The 21,327-nt window shown below is 37.2% G+C and overlaps 1 long non-coding RNA gene across 1 annotated transcript; it reads right to left on the bottom strand.

Moving 5' to 3' along the window:
• Positions 1-17,656: 17,656 nt before the first annotated feature.
• On the bottom strand, positions 17,657-20,648 carry LOC118766480. Its single transcript, XR_005002419.1, has 2 exons — positions 19,856-20,648; positions 17,657-19,823 (listed from the first exon to the last, which is right to left on the bottom strand). It is a non-coding gene; the product is annotated as an uncharacterized LOC118766480 (long non-coding RNA).
• Between the last annotated feature and the right edge of the window lie 679 nt (positions 20,649-21,327).

Below are 21,327 nucleotides of genomic sequence, written 5' to 3'. Positions count from 1 at the left end.
CAAACATTTAATTTGTACACACATACACACATATACTCACACAGAGTTGAAACGCTGTTTGATTTTTCCTTTCAGCGCTGAATGTTCACCATCCCACTTCCATTGCACACATACAAACATGCACGCGCGCGCACATACACACACACACATATTCACACAGAGCTGAAATGCTGTTTGATTTTTTTTCACAGAAGAACTTCCATCATCCCACTACCAAGTTTGCCATCACCCCTTCCTTCCTTTCTTCTTTCCTTCCTTCCTTATTCATCTGTCACCCCCTTCCTTTCTCGTTCATATGTTGTGACGGAGAAAAACACAAGAGTATTATTGTAGTAGAAGATTTTATTGTCTGTACAAATGGGTTCCATTGGCAGGAGTAGAGAAAGAGCCATCACCACTAGAAGGGCGATGAATTGGAAGAATCATGGGGCAAAGAAAAGGATGTCTTGTGGTATTTCATTGTTCTGAGTTCAAATTCCACAGTGGTCAATTTCGTTTTTTACCCTCGTCCCAGATTCGATTTTTATAAATGCCAATCAACCACTAAGAATTGTCATAATCGATTGCTTTTACCCACCTCCAATATCTGGTCTTGTACCAAATTTAGAAGATGTAGTATAATAGTAAATTACCAGAGTAAATGATAGACTGCCGGACTATATGGCCGGGAGCCGGACTATTTGGTAGAATACCGAACTAATTGACGGAGAGACAGAATAAATGGTTTGCAATATTTTCTTGTATCCTTTCGCTTCATTTTCGTGCTGAATTCAAATCCCACCGCTGGTCCAGTTTTCCAATCAACTCTCTCAGAACAGAAAAATTACAAAAGCCAGACATGACTGGCATCGATTCAAATCGACTTTATCGTACACACCTTTACAAATTAATGACCAGCTGCCAATATCAGGAGATCATAATTGCTTATAATGATGACGTCACCAATACCTGTCTCGAAAGACAATAGAGTCTGGTGCTGGACCGGCAAAATTGTTGGAGCGTTGTAGCAGTATTTGTCCTTGTATTTTATGTTTTGAATTCAAAACCTTCCGAAGTCAGTTTTGCCTTTCGTCCTTCTGGTGGCGGTGGGAAGGAAGTCGAAAATACAAAGTACCAGTCAAAAAATCGGGTCTGTTTATTTAATTAAACGATACCCTCCCCAAATTTCTGGCTTTGTGCCTGTGTTAGAAAAATACTGACGCCATGTTAGTCCAGATTGAATGATGTTATATATGCCTTTCTACTTTTTTATTAATGATATAACTTTATAAGACGGCGAGCAAGCAGAATCGTTAGAGCATCGGGCTAAATGCTCAGAGGCATTTCTTCCGGCACTTTACGTTCCGAGTTCAGATCCCACCGAGGTCAACTTTACTGTTAACCTTTCAGAGTGTCGGTTAAATAAAGTAGTCAAATACTGGCGGTGGTCGATGCCGTCAACTTATACTTTTCCCCTAAAACTGCTGGCCTTGTGTCAAATTTTGAAACAATTAATGATGCAACCTAGTGTTGGGTAAGATATCTATCCATCCATCCATCCATCCATCCATCTATCTATCTATCTATCTATCTATCTATCTATCTATCTATCTATCTATCTATCTGTCTGTCTATCTATCTGTCTATCTATCCGTCTATCTATCTATCTATCTATCTATCTATAGATAGATAGATAGATAGATAGATAGATAGATAGATAGATAGATAGATAGATAGATAGATAGATAGATAGATAAATAGATAGATAGATAGATAGATAGATAGATAGATAGATAGATAGATAGATATATAGATAGATAGATAAATAGATAGATAGATAGATAGATAGATAGATAGATAGATAGATAGATAGATAGATAGATGGATGGATGGATAGATTATCTCATCGGATGTTGTGTTATATGATACGCCATATAACAGGTGAGTTCTCTCCTTTTTTTTAACCGGATGTTACGTTGGCATTATTGTAATGTATCATGTGATGGACACGTTTTCAGTTAAATTTAGCCGCTATTTCTAGCATATTTAAACACTGTCTAGAGGCGTCTCTCGTTAGATCGTCGTAGGCGGATATGTTTTAAATGTTAATTAGCGGCAAGCTAGCTACTCGTCGTAACAAAATTGTTTACACATGACAAGTGGTTTCACCACAGAGTTTGTTTACACCGAGAAGCTAAAAGTACATCAAATGTACGCGTGCAAACTTTTTCACCATTCATTTATACAAACACACTCTCGGTAATTACGCCATTTCACTCTGTTCACGTTGCCAGCGAATGTACTGATATGCAAATATGAGTCAATGCCTTTACATATGGTATTTTTTTAAGTATCTGTGGAAGGAATATTTGACAATTGTAAAACTTAGAAACCGAGCCCGGATCACTATATTCGATGCTAAAAACAACTCAAGAATATAATCGCGATTCGCTAAAGTATTCATTAAAAAAATCTGATCATTTAAGATTTTGTATGGAACCAGATACAAACAACAATTTCATCTTTTGCGTGTTTTTTCCATCACTATATTATTCAGTGCATTTTAGCCCCTACTGAGAAGAGAGCAGACGACAGACAGTAGCAGAACCAGCAGCAGGCCAGAGCGCTGTCACACACACACACACACACAAAATGGACAGCGGTGACGGCAACACACCATGACTAGTTAATGATTCGATTGGATCCAAATATCCCGTTATTTAGTAAGAGAACATTATATTAGAAAGTAATCCACGTAGAAATAATTAGGATCCTTTCGGTTTGAACGGCAGTTTTTTCTAGCGGTGTCATATGAAATTGCCACCCATAATTATGACCCTAGAATCGATCTATTGCATTTCAATCTCTTTTAGGGTTAGGGTTAGGGGTGGGGTAAGGGTATCTTTTTTTCTTCACAAATGCAAATAAACCCAATCTGTTTCTTAAACGAGGGTCATATTCATACGGCACAGAACTTTTTTTTACCTCAATAGACGTCAGTGATTGGTTGAAATTGCAGAAATTGCAGAAATTGAAGAAAAAAAACAACAAATATCTTACAAACTATAGAATTTTCTCAATAAAGCCAAGAGAAAAAGATGTTTTATAAACACATTCTACCATTATACGGAGGTTAAAATTTTTTTAGTTACCTAGAAATTATGTTAAAAACTGCCGTTCAAACCGAAAAGATCTAATAGTTATTGTTTATAAATACGCAATTTTCGGCAGTTTAAAATCAAAATAACCAGTTTTGTATCATAGTTGTTGCATACACACATTTTATCGCCCGAGAAAGAACAAAAGGTAAAGAATCTCTTCAAAGCACTTAGCAGCACTCAGAAGATTTGAACTTACACTCCGAAACCTTTACCGATGACGAAGTCAGCGGGATAAAGAGTATGGGGAATCCTGGTGGGCAGATATGGAGACAATGATGTAAATAAACAGATAAAACTCCTTTGAATTTGATGTATGTATATACCGGAGTAAGCACATAAATGTGAAACAAGGTGGAAATAAAGAGTACTCAAATACCAGAGGTTAAGTAATATGCTTTATTTAAAAGCAGCAGAAATATAACAAAAGCTGTTGCTCAGGGTTTCACGTTCCCGTTCGTCGGACAGTTTTGTTAAAAACAGAACAGAAATGACGATATATTGTTATATTTCTGCTGTTTTTAAATAAAGTATATATATATATACACATGTATATGTGAAAAAAGAAGAGGCAAAGACTGGAAGATTTTCAGACGATTAACATTCAAATATAAATAGATTTATATTTATATATTAATAGAGTAAACTTATTAAGGTTACATAGACTCAAAGAATTAGAGGGGAGAAGGTTTGGTGTAACAAGTCCGACAGCTGTTTCTGGGAGGCTGGTAATTAGTTCATAATTTTGGCAGATGTACGAAAGAGAGTAAAAAATAAAATGCACTCTTGTTTTTCAATGTATTTACACAAAATCAGGGGATAAACAAGTACGTCGTTTTTCTGTATAGTCTCCTTCCTTTTCGATGCACTTGGTCGAGCGATTCACAAGCTTGCGTATTTCCCTCCAAGAAGAAGGTATAAATGAATATATAGATCTGGTTATACTTGAATGTTAATCATCTAAAAACCTTCCAGTTTTTGTCTTTCCTTTATTTACATGCATACGTGTATATATACTCTGTCTATCAAACCCAAGATTTTTATCTGTTTATTTGCACCAATGTCTCCGTCTGTCTATATACATGTGTGTGTATACGAAATTAATTTGTGTAAAAACCAATGAAAAGAGTACTCCATCTAATGAGAGGAGTCTAATATTACTATAAATGATGAACGTACTTATGTACGCGAAACTATTAGTAGCGCTTATAATGCATGTAGTATGAAGCATTTATAGTAATATATATATACACAGACTTCCTTCTCACAATTACCTTCAACCAAATCTACTCACAAGGCTTTTGGTCGGCCTGGGGCTATGGTAGAAGACACATGCCCAAGGTGCTACACTCGGAAATGTGTGGTTAGGACGCAAACTTCTGACCACACAGTTATTTATTTATTTATTTATTCATTTATCGGGTAATTATCCCACAAATCCATTTAGCGTTTCCCTGATAATCCGTGGCAAGTACTGCTCGCCCAATACCATGATTTATTAGAACTGCTTGCATTTGTCCACGCGATCACGGTTTGTCGGCTGTACACCACTTCTGCAGGTTATTTCCCGTCCAATGCTTGATGAAGTAAAGAACGATTTCAGAATAGATGCCCGACTCTTTCTCAACAAGCAAATAATTTTCGTAGGAAGCTTTTCGAACTCCTTGTTTGAAGGGCTGAACAAATTACTCCGCTTCACCATTTGAGACAAGAGGAAAAGCACGATCTCAAATGCCGAATGCCCATCTGTCTGCAAAACTGCTCAAATTTAAATGAAGTAACTTAAATCCTGTTGTTGGTTATCACTGTTTTAAACAGTCATAAAAAAGGCGAAAATTTGCTGGAGTATTGTCATTTGCTGTTGTTGATGTCGGGGATGCAACACACGGAAATTGCGAAGATGAATCAATAACAATAAACCACATTTTATCGTAAAATGATATGGCACAATCGATACATACATACATACATACATACATACACACACACACACACACATACATACATACATCATACATACATACATACATACATACATACATCATACATACATACATACACACACACACACCACACATACATACATACATCATACATACATACATACATACATACATACACATACATACATACACACACACACACACACACACACACACACACACACATACATACATACATAATACATACATACATAATACATACATACATCATACATACATACACGCATGCACACATACATACACACAGATACATACATACATAACATACATACATACATCATATATACATACATACATACATACTCACACGCACACACACACACATACATACATACATACATACATACATACATACACACACACACACACACATACATACATACATACATACATACACACACGCACACACATACATACATACACACACGCACACACACACATACATACATCATACATACATACATACATACATACATACATACATACATACATACATACATACATACATACATACATACATACATACATACATGTGTGTGTATGATAAATGGCCAAAAACATCTGAACCATAGCCGCGAATACACAGACACACATACACACACAGACACACATTCGTTGCTATGGTCCAGATGTTTTTGGCCATTTACCATATTTTTTTTTTCATCAGATGCTTTTTTTTTTTGGCATCTAATTTTGCTATTCTATCTGTATCAAACTGCAGGACATGACTCTACCGTCGCATCTACATCAAACTGTATTTTTTTCAACCAATAACATATCAACGACTCATTTGTTGCCTTCATGCTGCTGAGCCAAATTTTTTCTTTTTATAATAACTTGGAAACAATTACTCTAGGAAACAACTTTTGACTGCAGAATTAGTAATTTCTATGATAATGTGTTGCGTCACGTTTGTTTTTTTTTTCTTCCTCCAACGATCTGTTATATTTCCGGTCTCCCCTTATTGACGAACTATCTCATTCGAATAATATCGATTGTTTGTAATTGATTAGGGTTTTATTTTTGTCAATAGGCGCAGGAGTGGCTGTGTGGTAAGTAGCTTGTTTACCAACCACATAGTTCCGGGTTCAGTCCCACTGCGTGGCACTTTGGGCAAGTGTCTTCTACTATAGCCTCGGGCCGACCAAAGTCTTGTGAGTGAATTTGGTAGACGGAAACTGAAAGAAGCCCGTCGTATATATGTATATATATATATATATGTATGTGTGTGGTGTGTGTGTCTGTGTTTGTCCCCTCCCAACATCGCTTGACAACCGATGCTGGTGTGTTTATGTCCCCGTTACTTAGCGATTCGGCAAAAAGACCGATAGAATAAGTACTGGGCTTACAAAAGAATAAGACCCGGGGTCGAGTTGCTCGATTAAAGGCGGTGCTCCCGCATGGCCGCAGTCAAATGACTGAAACAAGTAAAAGAGTAAAAGAGAGTAAGAGAGTGGTTGTGTGGGTGTGTGTTGGCGGTTATATGGTAAGTAGTATTTCGTCAAGACTTTCAATGGTTTTGAGGTATTTCGATTCCAGATTATGAATGCTGTTTATGACTTTCGTCGAAATCGTGATGGAACGAAATCAGTGGCCTCCAGATAAGCAATCAGTATTTTTGTGTTGCTGCAAAGCATCATACCGTGCTGTATAATATGGTTTCTGATTACAAATATCTTGGGTCATACATATCATCATCTGGAAAAGATTTTCTAACTAGAAAGGGTATGGCCTGGTCAGCCTGTAATGACATGCATAAGATCTGGTCATCAAATCTAAGAAGAGACTTCAAACTTGAAATCTTCAAAGCCACAGTCGAACCAATTCTACTATATGGCTCAGAAACCTGGACGTTATCAAAGAAGCTTGAGGGCGGTTGGATGGAACCTACACTCGCCTCTTTATGAGAGCTCAAAATCTCTCGTAGAAGCGCCATCACAAACAAATGCAAATTTATGGGAAACTACCACCTGTGTCATCTTTTTGTGAAGGTAAGAGAGTCCAGTTTGCTGGACATGTGTAGAGCTGAAAAGAGAGTAATTCTACTCTTCTCCTCTGGAAGCCATCTACTCGCGATACCAGAGGGCTCACACTCTCCTACCCTGATGTAATCTCCAGGGATACAGGTATCCAGCAACAGGACCTCCGTAATGCCATGAGGGACCGTGAAGTCTGGCGTAGCATGGTAAATTCCATTGTCTCGACCACGGTCGAACAATGATGATGATGATATTTGTATTGTAGAGGATTTTTGCTCAGATTAGAAGCACATCGCTCAGGTCTCCAGTTTAAAACCACGGCCAAATTACATTTCAGAACTTAATTGCCCTAAAAGACTTTTATTATATACATCTGCTGTGGCATACGGATATATAACTGCAAGAGGTAAATCATGTTTTTTAAAACATACAGTTAGATATTTCTGGGAGATTAGGACAAACTGACAGATATATATATATATATATATATGTTATAAATTTGTGCATGTGGTGTGTGTGTGTGTGTGTGCATTTGTTTGTTCTCGCCACCGCTTGACAACCGGTGTTAATATGTTTACGTCCCTGTAAATATAGCGGTTCGGCAAAAAGTGATCGATAGAATAAGTACTAGTCTTTAAACAAGCCCTGGGGTCGATTTCTTCGACTAAAATCCTTTAAGGGGATGCTCCAGCATGGCTGTGGTCAAATGACTGAAACAAGTAAAAGATAAAAGTGGCGCGAACGCGAAAAGGTTCCCCGATGACTCAACCAACATTTATCTCCATGAATTCCTGCGACAATAAAGAGAATTATCTACCTTGATATTGTAAGGGCGATAACTCTTCGAAACTTTTATTATTTCCCTTAGATAAAGCTATTTGTTGCATTTTTTCTATGATGATAAATTTTTCGCCATCACAAAATGAATGAAGAATATAAATTAAAATATGAATTCGTAACTAAGTGCAGACTTTGTGTGGCATCCTACCTAACATTTAAGAACCACAATATATATTTACATACTTGCATTAATATTTCTTTTAGAGCTGAAGGTGTTCGTTGTTCCTTTCTTTATTTTTTTCAGACTACTGTTTATCACACTAACAATAAGAACATTAAGATTAGAAATAACAGCCAAATCTCCCTCCATATCATATCCTATTGTCTTACAAAAATAAACAGGATATATTCATTGGAGAATATAAGCCATGCATAGACTGCCTCTCAATGGACATCAGAGTGATTGTGGGCTGGAAGAGTCTGCTGAATCTTGGAACTTGGGCTCTGACTAAACAACAACAACAACAACAACAACAACAACAACAACAGCAGCAACAACAGTACAGCAACCCCACTGTACTCTTTCACCACAACTTTCTCTCACTGTTTCTTCTTACTTCTGCCACAAAGCAGAGGAACCATGGTGTAAACCCACTATGGTGTGGTAAACTTTCAGACCCTAGTATAGATTGCGAATCTTCTGTACCCCAGGATGGTTCAGCTCGCCACCCATTAAACGCCACCATTTATAGTATGAGGATAACAACGTAGCTTTCGCGCCCGTGCAACCGCTAGTCTATTGTGTGTGGTGGGTGGATCTTCCAGTTGCCACACGCATCCTTAGTAGCTTAGAGTAGACTCAAATTAGAGATTATTCTTTCTGGCTAATGGCATGAGTCCTGATTGGAAGAAGAAGAAGAAGAAGAAGAAGAAGAAGAAGAAAAAGAAGAAGAAGAAGAAGAAGAAGAAGAAGAAGACAACAACAGCAACAACAATGATGATAGAAACAAGAACAAGAAGAGCAACACCAACAGTAACAACAACAATAACGCTTGTACAACTACTGCTACAGCAATAACAGCAACTAATTTTTCCATCTAAGACCAAATCCCTGTTTCAAAGGGAAACAAAAAAAAGAGAGATTTTAGAACAGCAACATAAATTGTGTATGAGGAACTTTCCTTTATTCAGACATGGTTGCTCCATGTTATTATGTATTACAAATATCATTTATTTATATTTTTGTTTATCTATTTTAGTTCCTTTTTCTGAGACAATTCCTGAAATAACAAAATAAATCAGTTGCTGGAAATTTTATGATCAGATGTATCCATCAATGGGTCAAACAATTCTATTGATTTTTTCCCTTTTTCAAGCCATATTACTAATGAAATAAATTTTAAACAAAATGAATACGGAAAAGTATTAACAGTATGTGTCACTTAATTTTGAAAAACAATCAAGAGTTTATTAAAATTTAATACAACAACATTGGTTTTTGTTTTTTCTTACTGATTATCTAATATTTGGAACTCATCTTAACAAAATGTTCAGAAATTAAATTGTAATAAAAAAATTTAATTTAAATATGATTACTTTAACCCTTCAGCATTTAAAATGGTCAAAAATTCTCTCTGTTTTATGTTCAAACTGCCCAGATCTGGCCTCTCACATCTACCCTACAATGTCATTCTAAAAATAAACACTCACATCATTGAAATCGCCAGTCTTTGAGATAATCCATGATTAATTCAAAACAATGTGTATAAATAAGCATTATATGTGACAGAGTAATCTGAATACTAAGAAGTTAAGATTAAAGGGATTTATACAATAAAACTAGGGATAGGCGTAGGAGTAGCTATGTGGTAAGTAGCTTGCTTACGAACCACATGGTTCCGGGTTCGGTCCCACTGTGTGGCACCTTGGGCAAGTGTCTTCTACTACAGCCTCGGGCTGACCAAAGCCTTGTGAGTGGATTTGGTAGACAGAAACTGAAAGAAACCCGTCGTATATATGTGTATATATATATGTATGTATGTATGTATGTGTGTATGTGTGTATGTATGTGTGTGTGTATATGTTTGTGTGTCTGTGTTTGTGCCCCCAACATCACTTGACAACCGATGCTGGTGTGATTACATCCCCATAACTTAGCGGTTCAGCAACAGATACCTATAGAATAAGTATTAGGCTTACAGAGAATAAGTCCTGGGATCGATTTGCTCGACTAAAAGGCAGTGCTCCAGCATGGCCACAGTCAAATGACCGAACCAAGTAAAAGAGTAAAGGTTATGGGTTAGTCTCTAGTAAGCTAATATCAAAATGATCCATAAATAAAGCTGGTCTCTTTTGCCATATGAAATGACCCCCAGATTGAGGAGGTCCAATGAAACACTTGTAAATTTTGCAGTGCTGTTACTGTTTACAGTGGTAAGTTGTTCTCAGTGACTGGGTATGTATGTAGTAACTATGTGCACCCAGAGGATCTGGATTGCAGAAAGGCAGTATAACATATACATAGATGTGTGCATGTGTGCGCATGTATATATATATATATATTTGTTAAAGAGGACAACAAACACTAAAGCAAGACATAGATTAGAAAAATTTTTCTAATAATAATAATAATAATAATAATAATGTATATGATTTGAGATGTTTGTCAAATGACTGAAACAAGTAAAAGATAACTGATAATCATGTATTTGATAATCATAAGTATGATTGTGTGTGTGTGTGTGTGTGTGTGTATAATGATGCAGCTATCCTTTATTGTGCGACCAAAGTGTTTTGAAAATCCCAAAGAGGATTCAATGCATATGAGACAGGGTGTGAGTGTGTATGTATTTAAGTTAGTAGGAACATATGAATGGGGTAATGTTTGGATTTGCAAATGGAGAAAAACACTCAACAGACTTTGTAGAGTTTGCATATATTGATCGAAGCTGGAGCTTCTTGAATCTTTACTCCGAGTTTCACATTTCCAATTCTTCAAATGATTACAGAAGGGATGTAGCAAACAGCAAGACAGTATCTTTTATTTATTTTTTAATTTTTTTATCTAATACTTGTTTCAGCTATTAGACTGTGGCCATGCTGGGGCACCACCTTGAAGAATATTTTTAGTCAAACAAATCAACCCCAGTACATACTTCTTTAATGCCTGCTACTATTTCCATCAGTCTCTTTTGCTTAACCGCTAAGTAATGGGTATGTAAACAAACCAACTATGGTTGCCAAGGGGTGATGAGGAGCAAACACAGATGCAAAGTATTTCAAGAAATGTATTCATATATACACTGAAACATAATGGTAAGTCATGGAGTTTAAAGAATGATTTTATTAGCAATTATAAAATCAATTGGTCTATTAGCACATATATATATATATATATCTTACATCAATGTCTCAGTGAGGTGCACCATCTTATTATAGCATTTTCCAATTTTTGATAAAATGTCAGAATTGGTGCACTTTTGCAGACACTTCCATTGATTTTTATTGATGAATTTCCAACTGTTAAATAATTTATTTCCTCGCATAATTGACTTACTTTACTTTGGAAGACAGTTGTATGTTGAGAAAATAACATTTCATCATTTGTCAACACTAAAACTGCAATCACGATGCTTTTCTTTCTTGGCTTTGTGTGATTTATACACATGGTACTAAAGACATGAAAATATCTTGATATTTTCTTTTGAAAGTGTATAGATTCATAGATTAATGGTGGTGGTGGTGGTAACAGTAGTGGTGGCAGAGGCACAGTGATGGTTGGTAAAAGAGCTGGTGTATTAGTATTGATGTTAGTGATGATATATATATATATATATATACAACAGGCTTCTTTCAGTTTCTGTCTACCAAATCCACTCACAAGGCTTTGGTCAGCCTGGGGCTATAGTAAAAGACACTTGCCCAAGGTATCATGCAGTGGGACTGAACATGGAACCATGTAGCTGGTAAGCAAACTTCTTACTACACAGCCTAATATATCCATGTATATATATACATATATATATCATCGTCATCATCATCATCATTTAACGTCATATACACCCACATACATATAGATAATATTGTGTAGATAGAGTAGAATCCTCACTGTGTACTCTTGAAGCTTGTCCCTTTCAGCATGTAGTTGTTGGTGTCATTGCTATGTTGATATGAGGTACCTATTATAGAGTTGGAAATTCTGGAAATATTCTCACATGTTTTTTTTTTTACATGTGCGACTTTATGATTCCTATTAGCAAATGAAACATATGTAATGGTGAATAAATAACAGCAAGAAAATGTTCCAACTTCCTATTTGGTTACATATGTGTACATTTATATATATATATATGTGTGTATATATATATATATATATATATTATATATATATATATATATATATATATATATATGTACGTGAGAAGACCAGGCAGGACAAGTGAGCCCAGCCCACTTATGAATGCCTTCCTCCCTTGGACACAAAGACCGGCTGAAGCAAGCGAAGTCGATATAGAACCTCATCCGACGACAGACACCCATGCCAACCCCCCATGCTTGCGAAGACATGTTGGGGCAAGCGAAATCGAAATCGAAACCGAATTGAACCAGCCAGGATCCCATGCCTGGTGGTACGTAAAAAGCACTATCCGACTCGTGGCCGTGGCACGTAAAATACTCCAATGCGACCGTACGACAGGCACCCATGCCAACCTCCTTTGCTTGTGAAGACATGTTGGGGCAAGCGAATCGAAATCGAATTGAACCAGCCAGGATCCCTGGTCTGGTGGTACGTAAAAAGCACTATCCAACTCGTGGCCGATGCCAGCACCGCCTCGACTGGCTTCCGTGCCGGTGGCACATAAAATACACCAATCTGACCGTGGCCGTTGCCAGCCCCGCCTGGCACCTGTGCAGGTGGCACGTAAAAAGCACCACTACACTCACGGAGTGGTTGGCGTTAGGAAGGGCATCCAGCTGTAGAACATTGCCAAATTAGACTGGAGCCTGGTGCAGCCTTCTGGCTGCCCAGACCCCGGTCGAACCGTCCAACCCATGCTAGCATGGAGAACGGACGTTAAACGACGATGATGATGATGATGATGATATATATAATAAAACTGACTTCCGTGCTGGTGGCATGTAAAAAAGCACCATCCGCTCGTGGCCGTTTGCCAGCCTCGTCTGGCACCTGTGCCGGTGGCATGTAAAAAGCACCCACTACACTCATGGAGTGGTTGGCGTTAGGAAGGGCATCCAGCCGTAGAAACATTGCCAGATCAGACTGGGCCCGGTGCAGCCTTCTGGCTTCCCATACCCCAGTTGCACCGTCCAACCCATGCCAGCATGGAAAGCAGACGCTAAACGATGATGATGAAAATACAAAATGGGACGAGAACGCAAAACATCTGGACAACTAGGTGATACAAAAAGGGACAACAAACATCCAGATAGAGGATACAAAAAAAAAAACAAGGACAGGTCATTCAAAGCCTTTTATCTTCAGTCAAGAACCGGATCATCCTCGCAACTTCAGCTGATTAATCTTGAGATTACTCCAATCTGGCCATCCCCAAGGAAAACCTAAGCTAAGAGCATTAGATTCCTTGGGAAAAAAAGCATCGAATATATACGAAAACATGGACAGAAAAACAGACAATGTTGCACGAATATAAATACAAAATACAATAAAAATAATATTAATAATAATAATAATAATAATAATAATGATGATGATGAACGACTCGTAAACTTGTGTCTGACTTATACACTCTCTGCAACTTTGCGTAGGCCTCTGAGCAGGTGTCGCCATGACAACTTTCTCAGTCATAGTCAAGTGATGATCACACACTGCACACCTTCCTTCCAAGCACTGCTGTAAATAGTAGAAGAGAGCTAGAATGTTAAAACTTAGTGCACATGCACAGCAGAGTTCAAGGTTAATCTGTGCTGAGCAGCTTCACTCTGCGTGCTTTAGCTTCATTGCTATGGTAACAGTCTAGATACTTATTGATCAGACCTCGTATATATATATACATATATATAGATGGCCAGATAACTGAAGAGATGGTGCTGTGGGTTTCCACCTCAGCATCCGAAACTCAGAGTTTTATCTTGGCTATTGAATAATTATCACATATTATTTTACAGATATATATATATATATATATATACACAGACACACTCATAAATTCTTTGTATTAAAGGCACAGAGCCTGATATTTTGGAGGAAGTCAGTTTCATCAACCCCAGTACTCAACTGGTACTTATTTTATTGATCCCAAAAGGATGAAATGATAGGTCAACCTCAGCAGAATTTGAACTCAGAATGTGAAGCCTGAAAAATTGCCGCTAAGCATTTTACCTGACATCCTAACGAGCCTGCCAACTCACCACCTTTACATAATATATATTATGTTTGAGAGATGGAAGATACAATTCTTCTACCTTCTATTTCTCTCATTAACCAAATAGCCAATGAACACTGTGAAAGAAAATGTGCTTTTCCAGTAAACTACCAGGTCTGTGCCATACGACTTATTAACTAATGATATATTTACATAAGAAATTTAAGAGATTTTGACATGTGCTATTTAGGGCTGTATAAAAGGTTTCAAGGCTAAAGAATTAGAAAATGTGAAAGTTGAATAGTAGTTGAAGACTTTGTAAATGTTGATACGAGTTATTAGTGTATTGCTTGGTCCTTCTTGAGCCACGCCTGGCTCATAAGGGCTGGTTTCCCGGTTTCCTTGGCATATAGGTTCCCCACCTGGACAGGTCACCGGTCCGTCACAGGTGAGCTGCAAGATGCAGGAGGAAAGAGTGAGAGAAAGTTGTGGTGAAAGAATCAGCAGAGGTTTGCCATTACCTTCTGTCGGAGCTGCGTGGAGCTTAGGTGTTTTCGCTCATAAAAACACACATTGCCCGGTCTGAGATTTGAACCCACGATCCCTCAACCGCGAGTTTGCTGCTCTAACCACTAGGCCATGTGCCTCCACGTTATTAGTGTATACACACAAATATTTTATCATACACACATTCTTCAGCAACTTATACACACACAGAGACATCTTCATGCATACATGCTATATATGTATGTGTATTATTCCTGAGGAGATTCAGAGATTGAAACTCCACTCAAATTGTTAGCTGTGATTTGTTACATTTCACACTTTGTGTATTGAGTACTTCATAACCGTGTTGCATGTTTGGACATTAATTCAAAGAAGTTATCACATTCATTAGGCGTATAAACATAAACGTTCATATATTTATATGTGACTTTTGCCTCACCAAACATAGTAGAAGAGTCTGATATCCAAATGACTGCAAACTAGCATGAAACCATGGTACAAAACAGGTGCAGTGTGTGTGTATATACATATACATACATATATATATATGTGAAGGTGCATAGCTCAGTGGTTAGAGCATCAAGCTTACGATTGTGAGGTTGTGGGTTTGAATCCCGGACCGGGCTGCATATTGTGTTCTTGAGCAAGACACTTTATTTCATGTTGCTTCAGTTAACTCAGCTGTAGAAATGAGTTGCGACGTCACAGGTGCCAAGCTGTATCGGCCCCTTTGCTTTCCTTTGGATAACACTGGTGGTGTGGAGAGGGGAGGCTGGTATGCATGGGCGACTACTGGTCTTCCATAAACAACCTTGCCCAGACTTGTGCCTGGGAGGGTAACTTTCTAGGTGCAATCCTACGGTCAGTCATGACCAAAGGGGGTCTCAATATATATATATACACACACACATTAATCAAGAATCTCATAAATCCATTTTCCTTCTCTTTCTCTCATACGTTATAAACTCTACAGACAAGAAAATCCCTTAAGTAAATCCAATGGGATTTATGTCCATACAGTTGATGACATCAGGTAGCTGAATACTGTCAACTGGCTTTAAATGGCACACTATAAGATGCATGTCCAAATTTAAAATTATTACTAATATACATACATATATATATATAAACATTTAATGCATCACTACGCGTGTTCCCACAAACCACATATCTTAAGATCGTAGTCCCTATTCCCGAGATATGCAGTTTGTGGAAATACATGTAGCGATGTATTAAATGTTTATAAATTCCATCCAAGGATTATTGTTATTATATTTATCCTACATTATATAGGTACAGCTCGATGCAACCCCAAAAAACTGGTTCACCCGTCAGCATCACTAGACTGTGGCCAACATAATGGAACAGGAGCTTAATTTGCATATTCAAAACGTTTCCTGTAAACAAATTCAAAATATGTATATATATATATATATATATATATATATATATATGTGTGTGGTGTGTGTGTGTGTGTGTGTGTGTATATTGAATGTTTTGGTGCTCTACACAAGGAAAAGCAGTCTCTATCCATGGTATATACATACTTAACATGTATCATTGAAAAGCTAGAAGAAGCATTTTTTTTTTCATCTGGGAAAAATCCCTTTAAAGATGTGTTAAAAGACAATATACTTCAGAGCTAGGAACAACAAAATTGCTCCAGAAATGACAAGAATGACAAATGCACATTTCACTGTTGTTGCAGCTTGTCAATGTCATTTACTCCTGAAACAAAGTCAAATCAGCCAGTATAAAATATATAGTGTGTAAATAATACAGCAGTTTGCAATGATACTTCTAAGACTGAATAAAATTTGAATTATGAACTAGAAGGAATTTTAGAGTAAAATCTTTATCTATATGATGATATGGGCATTAAATATATTTTATATCCTTTTTTTTTTGTTCTTTAAATCTTGTATGGTTTGGCCAGTTTCCAAAATGTCTTTCCACCTTGTTCATTAAAAGCCAATCATTTGCTCTGATGCAACCCCATGAGTCACAGTTTTATTTTTTTTTAATAAATGAAACTCTATGACATGTTAAGTACTCTTTCTCTGATTTGTACAAATGTGTGTGTGTGTGTGTAGTAAAATCAATAAAAAGAGTACAGTGAATATTGTGGAAATTGGAAAACTCTGCTGTCTCTCATTAATTTCTCTCCTTTCAACTTTTCCTCGAAGGACTTTATCTGAAATGTTGAATTTTCCTCTCTTCACTGCAAGTTCATTATATTCTTTCAATCAATTTTGCTACATAAATCCTTGTGGTGCAGACCAACACCAGCCTCTCTGGAGTCTGCTTGATCATATATACACATTGTGTGTGTGTGTGAAGTGGGAAATTAAGATAAACACCAGTATCTATATTTAGTTGCTATGTATATTTCCATACTGGATGTTCAAAGGGCATTTGGATGCCTGACCACAACAGATCAGGGGAACATTTTATTGCATTTTGTTATGGAATATACATACAGATCACACACACACACACACACACACACACATGTTAATATCACAAACTGTCAACATACTCAACACAGCATTTGCAGAGTGTAAATTATTTAATTATTTATCTATTTATTATATATGAAGTGAACACCAATGGCTACACCTTCATGAAATATTTCACATTATCATGTGTCCACCAAGGATTACTGCTGGTATATAGCGCAATATATATCAACTTCATAACTAGACACACACACACATATACATACATATACACATATAGTGTTTGTGTGTGTGTACAAATATGTGTGTATACATGTTCATACATGTGTTTATGTATTATGTGTGCATCTCCATGTATATGTGTATACATGTGTGCGTGTCCGTATTCATACAACAAACAGAATTTCTGAGGGTTAACCTTTCATTTTTAATAACAATTGTCCTTCATGTAAGTACAAAGGCTTCAGACATGATTCATTTTTAGAAAAGTTAGAACCAGAAACTGTGATTTTTTTTTTTTCATGCCTTTTCCCAAATACATTAATTTTTCAAGTGAAGTGAAATGCAAGCAATCTTGGTTTGAAACTCAGCTGGGAGCTTACCTTTGTTTTACAGTGTGTTCTCAGGTGTACAGTATTAATATGATAGATTTTTATTTCAAGTAGAAAGGTGGTCTCAGATTTACAAAAGAGAGGGCTAGAGGGAAGAAAACAGGATGTTGTAATGTTCATGCCTTCTTTAGAAGTCTTATCAGTCTAAGAGTAATTCTCAGAATTGGTTGTACACCAACTACTGAACTGTAACAAAAATAGCAACAACAACAACAAATAATTATAATAATAATAAAAATGGTTTCTAATACAGGCACAAGGCCAGAGATTTGTGGTGAGGGTAACAGTTATTTCTAGCAACCCCATCAACCCCAGCACTTCACTGTAGCCCTAGGAGAATGTGAGCAAAGATGAAACCAGCAGGGGAAACATTTTCTGAGAATGAACCCTGACGGGGTCAACTTTGCCTCTCATCCTTCAAGAGAAGAGGAGTGAATGGGTCGATAAAATAAATTTCTTTCTTATTTTGGCACAAGGCCTGCAATTTTGAGGGCAGGGGTGAGTAGATTATATTGACCCCAGCAACTCAACTGGTATTTATTTTATCAACCCTGAAATGTTGAAAGACAAAGTCAATCTCAGTGGGATTTGAACTCAGAACATAAAGAGCCAGAAGGAATGATGCTAAGTATTTTTGTCCAGTGTGATAATGATTCTGCCAGCCCGCCACATTTGGATTGATAAAATACAAGTACCAGTTAATTACTGAGGTTTTTGATTTTTTTTTATCAACTGCACTCAAATAACAACAGTTTCTAACATTGGCACAAAGACATGAATTTTGAAGTATAGTTGGATAACAAATCACAGTGCATAAATTAGTACTTAATTTATCAGACCCAGGATTATAAAATACAAAATCAAATACCATTAGGATATGAACACAGAACTAAAAATGACAAAGTGAAATAATATTGGATAATCTTATATTCTATTAGTTCTGCCAGTCCATCTGTAATTATAATTGTAATTATTATAATTATTAACCCCCAAAAGGAAATAGTTATATAAGCAGGACTTTCTTGTAAAAGGAGCGAGAGAAAATCTTGGATGAGGGTGGGGGAAACTGCTGGAAACAGTGAGAAAAGAAAGACGAGGCAAAAATGAGCCCAGACAAAAGGCAAGCAAGAGGCTAAGAGTCCCTCATGAAGAGGTGCTGATCCTCGTGGAGTGTCTGAACTTTATGGTAAATTTGAAGGGAGAATTCTAACTTACTTATTTAATATTGACCATAAAACAGGATGAATCAAATACTGTGCTGATTGAGGATAGTGAGGTATGAGTACCAGGCACTCTTAGATGATAGATGATTGCTAGTGTCACAGGATGTGTTGCATTGACTGAGTCACGATATATGGATATGCGAGTCTGGTCATTAAAATCAAGAGGGGACAGGTAGAGCAGGTGCACCACACAAATCACCCATAGGCTGATGCTAAGGTACATGGGCCTCAGTAATCTGAGGATCACAATGAGAGATACCAAGAAGATATTGACCCTTTGCTTGTTGTATAGACAGGATGTGGTGTTGTGCTGATTTGACCCACAGCAATGTGTGGCAGAGTGGTGGTGATGGGGGTTCCTATGAATCTTCAAGTCCTGATACCCACCCACCCAACTTGATGATTACAAGGCTGTCCTGGAGCAGTACCCAATTGAGGGAGTGGAAAGGAAGTCAACTGGATTGGTGATGTAGGTCAGAAGGCCCAGTTGCTATATGTACGTTAGTAAAGGCCACTTGAGGTAGTTCAGTCCAGAAGAAAAGCAAAATAAAAGAAATAAAAGAGGGTGGCAAACAGCAACAACACCAACAATATCAGGCCCCAGGGGCAAAAAACCCTGCCTGCTCCTATCATTGATTCCAAAGCCCTATCAATCACAATTCTATGCATGGCCAGAGCAGAAGCAAAAGAAATAGCCCCACCCTTAAAGCCACCAGTACCAGGGATAGACAATGCCCAAGGATCTTCCTCCAGCCCAACCAGATGCTATAAGGAGCAATGCTACCCATCGTCTTGGAGCAATGACACGAAACCAAAAACTGAAGAAGGATGGGGAAATTGTCAAGGGTAAGAGAGTACGGTACAAACAACTCAGACAAAAGGCAAGCAAAAGGCTGGAAGTTTGACACAAAGAGAGGCCCATCCCCACAGAGTGCCTGAACTTAATGGTAATTTGAACAAGAAGCCTAGCTTACTTGAGGTAATGCTGACTATGAGAGAGGATGAATCAAATACTGACTGAGGAAGATGGTGGAAGGGTGGTGATGGGGGAAACAAGTGCCAGGCACCCCTTGGTAATGAATGGTTGTAAAAGACCATGTCAGTGGCTGTTTGACAGTTGAGGAATTATCAAGTTCAGGAGAATTGTAAAGAGCCCGTCTTCAAAAGGATGAGGGGTGCTTTACAGCTCAATTAAAGCTGAAGCAGGGGATCCAAGCCATGAGCTGCCCTAAGCCTACCAGAATGGCAGGTTCCTATCCCTGTGTGGATAGGTTTCCCTTATTTGTGTTTCCAAACACTGTATCAAAAATTTACTCTCCCATCCACCTTATATATGCATGTCATATATATATATACATACATGTATGTATGTGTATATATGTGAGAGTGTGTGTGCATGAGACTTAAGTATGCTTATACATATAAACACACACATTTTGCAACCCATTTCGTATGACAGATTTTGTATAATGGGTCCCTTGTGGCCAATAAATATTATTTTCAGGCGTCTCAATTATCAAAATCAATTTTGTCTTTCATCTTAGTTTCATTGATCAAATTTCCAAATATCTTCAGATACCCATTCTATCTATCTATCTACATATATATATACAAAAATTTATAGGACTGACCACTAAAAGTGGACAGCCTATATGCTAAACATAGACGTCAAATCGACATCACCACGAAGAATGTGTTCTCAAGTGGTCAGTCTTATAAATTTTGTATGTGAAACAATTTTTAATCTTCTGATTTTTAAAATATGCAAGCCACTAGTTTTAATTGATTAATATCAATTTCTACCCTTATTTAATTTTGCATATATATATACACATATATATATATATATATATACACACACATATATATAACTATTATCGAGGGTATCTGAGAGATACAACCATGCTGAAATAGCAGTCAAAACCCTGACCCTTAACTGCTATTTCAGCATAGTGGTATCTCTTAGATACCCTAATTTATAGTTTTAAATAATTATTACCTTTGTATGGTATTTATTCCCATGCTGGCCACTTGATAAGATCGATATTTAAATATCGATATTATCCTTATTTATAAATATATACACATATATATATATGGTTATACTGACTACATATACTTACTTTTTTACATAGCTGAGGATTGTCTCCATCCCCACCAAGATTCTGAGTGGATATCAAATAAATGCAGTTGATAACTTGAAGGAGATATAAAGATGACACATATATGTTAAGAAACTGCGAGTAGCAACAGAGGGACTCATCAGCTTCAAGTATATGCATGT

This window comes from Octopus sinensis, linkage group LG16, assembly GCF_006345805.1.
Source record: "Octopus sinensis linkage group LG16, ASM634580v1, whole genome shotgun sequence".
NCBI classification, from domain to species: Eukaryota; Metazoa; Mollusca; class Cephalopoda; order Octopoda; family Octopodidae; genus Octopus; species Octopus sinensis.
Note: the sequence above shows the minus strand (reverse complement) of the source record. Positions and strands in the feature narration are given on the sequence as shown.